This window comes from Bidens hawaiensis, unplaced genomic scaffold (genome assembly GCF_021521415.1).
Source record: "Bidens hawaiensis isolate Kalapana, Puna unplaced genomic scaffold, B.hawaiensis_p1.1 tig00004973_1, whole genome shotgun sequence".
Lineage (NCBI taxonomy): Eukaryota > Viridiplantae > Streptophyta > Magnoliopsida > Asterales > Asteraceae > Bidens > Bidens hawaiensis.
The window spans coordinates 1584270-1594410 of NW_027491313.1; positions in this window are offsets into that span (position 1 = coordinate 1584270).

Genomic DNA, 10141 nt, shown 5'->3' on the forward strand with positions numbered 1-10141 from the left:
ATTAAAGTAAGATTATTTTTATAAACATAAACCAGTTTTTATCTCACTTGTTTGACATTCAATGAGTTGACTCTTCCTACAGACAACATAAAACAGATTCACAACCATCCAATTGTTTTATCATTTATATGAAACAAAACCCGTTTACTTAATATTATAGTTGTACCATATCATCTTGGTTTATCTGACACTAAACAATATGGTCCTAATAAAAACTCAAAACTTGTAAAAGATACAAAAGGCGAACCTGTTCATCTACATCCAAAATATCATGTCCAAGACTTGAAGAGTCTCCACACCTGAAAGAAAATACGTTGCCATGATTTTCAATTAGTTAAGAAATAAGAACTCTTTGTTTGCTTTACTTTCTATATGTGAAGTTAAAGCATGATTAATATAATTCTTTTTTATCAATAGTTTATTCTCTAAAGATTCTAGCCTTGTTTTTGTGTCATAATGTGGAAGCTTAACTATTAAGATAACTTTATTGTCTTGAAGTAAGCATGAGCATTATTTGTAAATTTTACTTAAGAATTTTTTAAAGTAAGCCTTTGTTTTATATATTTAAGGATTTAAGAGGTAAACTAATAAGACATATGCAGCTTGAATAACAAACTCCTAAACTGATAACAAAAGCAGATAGAGATAATCAATTTGCCTCTATCCAAACACTTAAAACTAAGGGTGGCAAACCCAACCCAAATGGATTGTTTTGGGTCAAGATGGATAAACTTTAAAATTAAAATGGGTTAGGATGGATCATAAAAATTCTTTAAGTGGGCTAGGATGGGTTGGAAATATACAAGTGAGCTTCATTTATAGGTTAAAATGGGTCAAAACAAAATATCCAAGTTATCCAAAATTTATCTAATTCAAAATACCCAAAGTATCACGTGCGAAACAAAACTCATCCGAAACCCAAAAAACGATCAAAACGAAACAAAAACCCCGAACCGACTAAAACGAAACAAAAACCAAAAACCAAACTGAACCGAAATAGAAAAACAACCAAAACGAAACACAAAAAACCGGAATGAAACCAAAAAACTGACCAAAACGAAACAAAAAAGCGAAATGCAACCGAAAAGCTAACCAAAACTAAACAAAAACACCGAATCGACCAAACCGAAACAAAATTGAATCGAAATAGAAAAACGAACAAAACGAAACATAAAATAAACGATATGAAACCGAAAATTTGACCAAAACGAAACAAAAAAAAAGCGAAATGCAAATAAAAAGCTGACCAAAACAAAAACACTGAACCGACCAAAACAAAACAAAAAAAACCGAAACGAAACTGAACTGAAATAGATAAACGACCAAAACAAAACAAAAAAACAAAACGAAACTGAACCGAAATAGAAAAACGACCAAAACGAAACAAAAAAAAAAACGAAATGCAACTGAAAAGCTGACCAAAACAAAATAAAAACATTGAACCGTCCAAAACGAAACAAAAAAACCGAAGCGAAACTGAACTGAGATAAAAAAACAACCGAAATAAAACTGAACTGAAATAGAAAAACGACCGAAACGAAACAAAAAAACTGAACTGAACTGAAACTGAAAAACTGACCAAAAGGAAACATAAAAAAAAACTAAATGCAATTTAAAAACCGGATCAAAACGAATCAAAAACACCGAACCGACCAAAACGAAACAAAAAAACTGAAACGAAACTCAACCGAAATAGAAAAACGACCAAAACGATACAAAAAAACCGATATGACACCGAAAAACTGACTAAAACGAAACAAAGAAAAACGAAATGTAATCAAAAAGTTTACCAAAACGAAACAAAAATATTGAAACGCAACCGACCAAAACATTGAAATCGAGCAAATACCGAAACCAACCGAAATGGAAAAAAAACAAAACCGAACCGAAAAAAACCCCGAAAAACTCGAACCTGAACCGGTATAAAACGTTTTTTTTAATGAACGAGGATGACGGGGGAACATTTTAGTTATTTTACATTTTGCGTTTTTTATTTAATTTTTGAGTTATTATTTTTTTAATAGTTTTTTTAATATTCTTTTGAGGGGTTTTTAAAACCCTTTGTATGTCAACCTTAACTTGGGTCAAGATGGGTTAACTTTACCCATCTTGACCCATATCCATCTTAACCCTCTATTTTAAAAATCCATTCTAACCCCATACCCATCCTGACTCATCACCCAAATCCAACTCAACCCACTCACATTGCCACCTCTACTTAAAACTGCTTATCTATTAATATGCAGTTTTTATAGCATTGCTAATTGGAAAAGTCTCACATCAAATTGCAGCATTTTGAAAAAACTAAGTGCACCATCTGATAATGTCGGCTCAAGAAGCATATTGGAAAAGAATGGGGCATTGTGTGTTGGATTAAATATGATTCAATTGGCTGCCAAAATATATCCTAATAAAAACCAAAACAACAAAAATGAAAATTTGTAAATCAAATAGTACATGTGTTTCCAAACAAAAGTATATAAAATGATGAATACAAATTATGACCTATGAATATAAAAACAAACAGAGAAATAAAACTCTAAAACCCTAAAACCAGATTGTTTTTAATTAAGGCCCATTGGTAATGGTTGTTAACATTAACCAAAACCTCAATAAACACGTAACACATTTTTGTCAATCAGATGTAAGAAACATCACGCATACATCATAAATACAATTGCTGATGTGGTTGTGATCTCCACCACATCACTGGAATAAGAAGCCAAATAAATAAAAATCAGAAAGCATCCAGTAATTTTCAATATTAATCATATAGTTTTTACCTAACACATATCAAAAGTCAAAACCAAAAAATTAAAAACGTTGTGTGAACGAACCTGGTTTGGAAGACTGATGGAAGAACAATTGTAGAAGAACGGACACCAAATCGCTGAGAAAAGAGCTGGGTTCCAATCGATCCGAAGAAATATTGAATGCAAAAAGGTTCAAATCGCCAAGAACCAAACACAGTCGGAATTAAATCTCCAAGAACCAAAACTGATCTAACTGTAACATCTGCCCCGATCCGACCCGACCCAGGTACCCGTTTCTCTTACCCGATCTCTCTCTTTTATGATTTAATATTTATACTTATATTTTACTTTTAATAATAATATATATTTTCCTTCCCGCCTCTTTCTCTCTCTTTCTTTCCGCCGTCCCGTCCCTCTCCTTCTCTCTTTCCGCCTTCTTTTCCCTCTTGTCGCCGTCCCGCCCTTACGCCTTGTTTCCCTCTTTTTTCTTCTAACTCTTTGCTTGTCCTTTGTTCCTTCCCGCCTAAGGTTGTCTGCGCAGCTCCACGCGCCAGACTCTTTACAAGGAAGCCTGCGTGAAGACCACCTGTTACTGCGATACGCGAGACGAACTGTCCCCGCAGCGCGCTAAGGATTTTAGTTCTTCCCGCGGCGCGCTATGGATACTGTTCTTCCCGCGACGCGCTAAGGAATATAGTTCTTCTCGCGACGCGCTTAGAATTGAAGTTCTTCCCGCGGCGCGCTTAGAAATATAATTCTTCCCGCGACGCGTTAAGGTTGGTTCTGTCTGCCTTCGCGCTCGCGCACTTTTGCCTTCGCGCTCGATGCCTTCTCACGTTTAACCCTTTGAGTTTTCTTCTGTTTAATTTAGCCGTTGCTTTTGAGTTGTCTTATCTTTTGAGCTGTTGACCTAATCTGCTTTATGTCTGAAAAGTTACTTTCGGCGCAGCATGCGCACCAACCCCATTGGTTGGCAGATAAAGTGACTGACATAATCTTTGGAGATCTGCTTTTGCCATGCTTGACCAGTACCTTTATCTGATCCGCCCATGCTTTTTACTGTTCCCTGTCAGCTTTATCTTGCCCCCTGCAGCTGCCATATCTTTCCATATCTTTTGCTTTTGGATTCTTATGCTTTTTGATATCTTTTGCTTGATCCTGTTAAAGATCTTTTCCCCTTTTCTAGGGATTATGTCTCCTAGGGTTTTCCTATAAATAATAATAATATTTTAACACTACACACACACAAAACACTTAATCTCTCCTGTTCTCTTGCTCCTTGCTCTCTCTGCCGTCTTCCTCTCTGCCTCCGTCTTCCTCCCTGTTCTGCCCTGCTTTTCCGGTAATATATATATATTATATATAATAATTTACTTATTAATTATGCTAACTTATAATCAAGACTTAAAACAAATCATTAAAACAATAATCTTATTTATAGGTTAACTTGTGCTTGTTTAAAGTTGGTTCTTGCTTTATCTTACACCGCATCGTTTATCAAGTGAGTAATCTCGTACCTAATCCCTTTTTGCTTTTAATGTTTTGGGATGTTCATGTGTTCATACAAACTTAAGAGTCTTAAACTGTTTATGAACTTTAGTCGCGCAGTATCCCATGTGTTGAGGACGTAGACTTGGCTGTTTATTTGTATGTGTGGATCATTAACCGTCTTGTCGGTCTATTCCGCAGTTCTCATGGTACCATTAGATGAACACGGGAGAACTATCGTTTATGATTTTCTCTTTTGTTTACACATGCACAGTTTGTCTTGTTTGTGAGCTCAATTGTGAGCACTGGCAGTCTTATGAATCTTAGAGTTGGTCCCGATCAGATTACACCCTTGTTGAAAACCAGACATACACATGTTGCGCGCAGATTTATTGTTATCTATGTATTGTATTAAACTTGATTTCTCACCAACACGCAAGTGTTTGACGTTTATTTTAACACATGTTCAGGTTTGCAGTAGCTGTTTTGGAGCTTGTGGACACATAGGACGTTTTTACTTTTGGACCTAGATTAAAATGTATCAAGACAAGTTATTGCTGTTCGAATATTATAATTTATAATATACTGATTTATGATGATTTATGTTATCTTATGTCTACTTTGCGCGTGCGCGAATGAATGTATTTATTAAATATTGACACCCAATAGTGTCACGAGTAATGAAACAATATGTGGCGCCCCGATGTATAATCCGCCTTTGGTCGGGGTGTTACAGATTGGTATCAGAGCTCGTTGACTTTAGGATAGGTGGTTAGACGTAACGGCCTAGAATACCTAAGAGTCCCCTCTCGCGCATGAGAGAAATCTCATGTTTGCGCGCTTATTGTTAATTACTCGTTATTTATGAATATGCTCGCGCCTGCGCAGTATATGATTTTGTTTTATTCCGCGATATTTCGATTTTTGTTGAATTTCGATTTTTATTGATTTTACTTACATATTCGTTTGTTGGATTTGAAAATCCGAAAAGTCATGGTGATACATGAATAGTTGATTTTCAATTTCCATTTACGATTATGTTCTGAGGTTGGAGACTTGAAAAGTCATGGTGATACATGAATTGTCAACCTCCAATACTCATTTTCTTGTATATTTTATATTGAAGATTGAAAAGTCATGGTGATACATGAATCGTCAATCTCCAATACTCGTTTGCTCGTATATTTTAAATTGGGAATTCGGAAAGTCATGGTGATACATGAATTGTCGATTCTCGATTCAAATTTGTTACTTTAATTAAGTCTGCATTTAAAGTCATTTATTTTACTTTAACTTTTGATAGTATCTAACTCTGCGAAACCAAGCTTTATAAGATTAAAACTTTGCGATAAAACCAAGATATTAACTAAAAATTAAAACTTTTATAGAATGCCTCCGCTATCTCGCCGATTTCAGAGAAGAGAAGCCTCGCGCATGCGTAGACAGCAACGTTCCCAGGAAATGGCCGCCGCGATAGCCCAAGCCTTGAGCCAAAACAATACCAACACCTCCAGTTACAACATTAAGTCCTTTAACGCGGGTAACCCTCCAAAGTTCACAGGTCTTGAAGGAGCCACCGTGATGCTCCAATGGCTCGAAAAGATTGAAAACACTTTCCTCCATACCCAATGCCCTCATGACAGACGAACCCTATATGCCTCCAGTGTCCTGGAATCCAGAGCGCTTACATGGTGGAATGGAGTAGCCCATGCGCGTGGCGCAGAAGCTGCTTCCAGCATACTCTGGGAGGAATTTAAGGATCTCTTGACGCGAGAATTCTGCCCTCCCAACGAAGTAAAGCGCCTGGAGGAAGAATTTTGGAACCTGAAGCAATACAGTGGAGAAGCGCGCGAGTACGCGACGCGCTTCCATGAACTAAGCCTGCTTGTCCCTCACCTTGTTACCCCTTCCCGCCGAGCCATAGAGAAATTCCTTGGGGGTCTCCCCATGGAAATCCAAGATTCTGTATGGGCCAGAAACCCAGTTACCCTCTCTGACGCCATCGAGTTGGCCGCTGTGCTCAGCGACAACCATGTCAGAGCAGGAACCCTGTTCCTGCGGGGAACTGAGAAGACCAAACTCACCAAAACTGTCCATGAACCCGCAGAAACCAAACCTGAACCCTCAAACCATAACCAGAAACGTAGGCGCAGACAAGCTTACGCGCTTACCAGCCCACCCATAGTCCAGCAACCCGCCTACCAACCTCCAGTATACGCGCCTAACCCACTGTCAGCCTACCCAACACCTCCTGTAGTCCACAACTATGCCTTAACCAATCCCGCACTCCCTGCCCCGCCACCTAAGAAACCTTACACAGGAAACCATCCCTTTTGCCCAACCTGTAGATTTCACCACCCAACCCAAACCCCGTGTCGACTTTGTAACCGATGTGGCCGTACTGGTCACACTACTGAGAACTGTAGAGTCCTTCCCGCCAATCCAATTGCGCCAACACCACCAGTCTACCCGCAGAACCCACAATCAATCTACCAAAACCCACGACCCAGATCGTGCTTTAACTGCGGTGATCCCAGTCATTTCCGGAACGCGTGCCCAAGGCTACAAGTTCAGATTACGCAAGCGAATCCGGTGAACCAGATTTCGAACCAAGTAACGCGTGTGGACGAGCTTTTAACATAACCGCGCACCAAGCGCAAGCGAATAATGACGTAGTTAATGGTACATTTTTGCTTAACGGATTTTATGCTTCCGTACTTTTTGATACTGGCGCCGATCGAAGTTTTATCTCTCGCGCCTTCGAGCAGAAGCTTGCGCGACCGCGCAACGATTTAAAAGAAGATTTTTCAGTTGAATTGGCTAACGGCGAAACTGTTTTAATTAACTCTGTGATTAAAGATTGCACGCTTAACCTTAACGAAAACGATTTTCTGATTGACCTCATCCCTATGCCTCTTGGAAGCTTTGATGTTATTATTGGTATGGACTGGCTCTCGAATAATCGCGCCGAAGTTATTTGCGCCAAGAAGATGATTCGCATACCTCGAGAAAATGGTGATCTTCATATCTACGGCGAAAAAACCCTCCCGCGGTCTTAAACTTATGTCTTGCGCCGAAGCCCAAAGGCTTATGCGGAAGAAGTGTGAATTTTGGTCGGATGAAGTACAGTTTCTTGGCCATGTTGTTAACAAGATGGGTATTCATGTCGACCCATCCAAGATTGAAGCAATCAAGAACTGGATTACGCCATCCTCTCCTTCTGAGATCCGTTCCTTTCTGGGCTTAGCTGGTTACTACCGGCGATTTATTTCGAACTTCTCAAAGATCGCTTTGCCTTTAACAGCTCTAACGCACAAAGGTAAACCATATATTTGGGGCTCGAAGCAAGAAGAAGCCTTTCTATCGCTCAAGCGATTGTTGTGTGAAGCTCCTGTTCTTGCGCTACCTGAGGGTAATGATGATTTTGTCGTGTACTGCGATGCCTCCAACCAAGGTCTCGGTTGTGTTTTTATGCAACGAGGCAAGGTTATCGCTAACGCATCAAGGCAACTCAAGGTTCATGAAAAGAATTATACAACTCACGACCTCGAACTTGGTGCAGTTGTTTTTGCCTTGAAGATCTGGAGACACTACCTTTATGGTACTAAGTGTATCCTCTACACTGACCATAAAAGCCTTCAGCATATCTTTGATCAAAAGGAACTTAACATGAGGCAACGCCGATGGAACGAACTCATCAGTGATTACGATTGTGAGATCCGGTATCATCCTGGTAAGGCTAATGTGGTAGCCGATGCGCTCAGCCGAAAACCCTGCCAACTTAACTGTATTTTGCCGCGCACGCATCTTCACTTTGCGCCGATTCAAAGCAACCTTGAATCGCGTATTCGTGACGCGCAGCGCGCATCCATCAGTAATGGTAACCTTCGCGCCGAGTTAGCGTGTGGCGCGGGAAGCGCACTTTGTCCCTAATCTGAGTGGAATTCTCTGCTATCTTAATCGCATCTGGATTCCCTTTGATGAGAATCTTCGCGCTGATATCCTGAGTGAAGCGCACAAATCTCGGTATTCTATTCATCCTGGCGCTGATAAGATGTACAAGGATTTGCGCATTACTTATTGGTGGCCCGGTATGAAAAAGGATATTGCTGTGTTCGTAGCTAAATGTCTGACTTGTTCTAAAGTGAAAGCTGAACACCAACGCCCATCTGGTTTGCTCGAACAACCAGAAATTCCTACGTGGAAATGGGAATGTGTAGCGATGGACTTTATTACCAAGTTACCTTTGACAGCAAGCAAACATGATAGCATTTGGGTAATAGTGGATCGTTTGACTAAGTCTGCTCACTTTCTGCCCATTCGTGAAAACTACCGTGTTGAGCAACTCGCGCAGCTTTATGTCAAGGAAATTGTCTGCCGCCATGGTACTCCTTTGAGCATCATATCCGATCGCGATGGCCGTTTTATATCTCGCTTTTGGAAATCTCTCCAATCTGCGCTAGGAACTCGCTTGGACATGAGTACGGCATATCATCCTCAGACTGACGGTCAGTCTGAGCGAACTATTCAGACTCTTGAGGATATGCTCCGATCTAGTGTTCTTGATTTTGGAGGTAATTGGGATTCGCACCTGCCTTTGATCGAGTTCTCTTATAATAACAGCTATCATTCCAGTATCGGTATGGCCCCATTTGAAGCACTTTACGGTCGTAAGTGCCGCTCCCCGATTTGTTGGAACGAAGTGGGAGAAGCTCAAATCACAGGACCCGAACTTGTTCAAGAGACAACCGATAAAATCGCCAAGATCCGTGATCATCTGCTGACTGCCAGAAGCCGACAGAAGAGTTACGCAGATTGTAGGCGAAAGCCTCTCGAATTTCAAGTTGGTGATCTTGTTCTCCTCAAAGTGTCGCCCTGGAAGGGTGTTGTCCGCTTTGGGAAGAAGGGTAAGCTTGCTCCTCGATATGTTGGACCATTTAAGATTCTCGCGCGTGTGGGAAAAGTTGCCTACAGACTTGACCTGCCGCTCGCGCTCAGTAATGTGCATCCAACGTTCCATGTATCCAATCTCAAGAAGTGTTTAGCTGACGAGAACCTTCACATTCCACTTGATGAAGTTCAAGTTGATGAAACTATGCATTTCGTTGAGAAGCCTGTTGAGATTATGGATCGCGAGGTAAAGCAAACCAAGCGCAGTCGTATCCCTATCGTGAAAATTCGCTGGGAGTCCAAGCGCGGAGCCGAGTTTACATGGGAAAGGGAAGATCAAATGAAGATCAAGTACCCGCACCTGTTCTCTGCGCAACCTAGTTCGAGATAAATTTCGGGACGAAATTTCTTAAAGTAGGGGAGACTGTAACATCTGCCCCGATCCGACCCGACCCAGGTACCCGTTTCTCTTACCCGATCTCTCTCTTTTATGATTTAATATTTATACTTATATTTTACTTTTAATAATAATATATATTTTCCTTCCCGCCTCTTTCTCTCTCTTTCTTTCCGCCGTCCCGTCCCTCTCCTTCTCTCTTTCCGCCTTCTTTTCCCTCTTGTCGCCGTCCCGCCCTTACGCCTTGTTTCCCTCTTTTTTCTTCTAACTCTTTGCTTGTCCTTTGTTCCTTCCCGCCTAAGGTTGTCTGCGCAGCTCCACGCGCCAGACTCTTTACAAGGAAGCCTGCGTGAAGACCACCTGTTACTGCGATACGCGAGACGAACTGTCCCCGCAGCGCGCTAAGGATTTTAGTTCTTCCCGCGGCGCGCTATGGATACTGTTCTTCCCGCGACGCGCTAAGGAATATAGTTCTTCTCGCGACGCGCTTAGAATTGAAGTTCTTCCCGCGGCGCGCTTAGAAATATAATTCTTCCCGCGACGCGTTAAGGTTGGTTCTGTCTGCCTTCGCGCTCGCGCACTTTTGCCTTCGCGCTCGATGCCTTCTCACGTT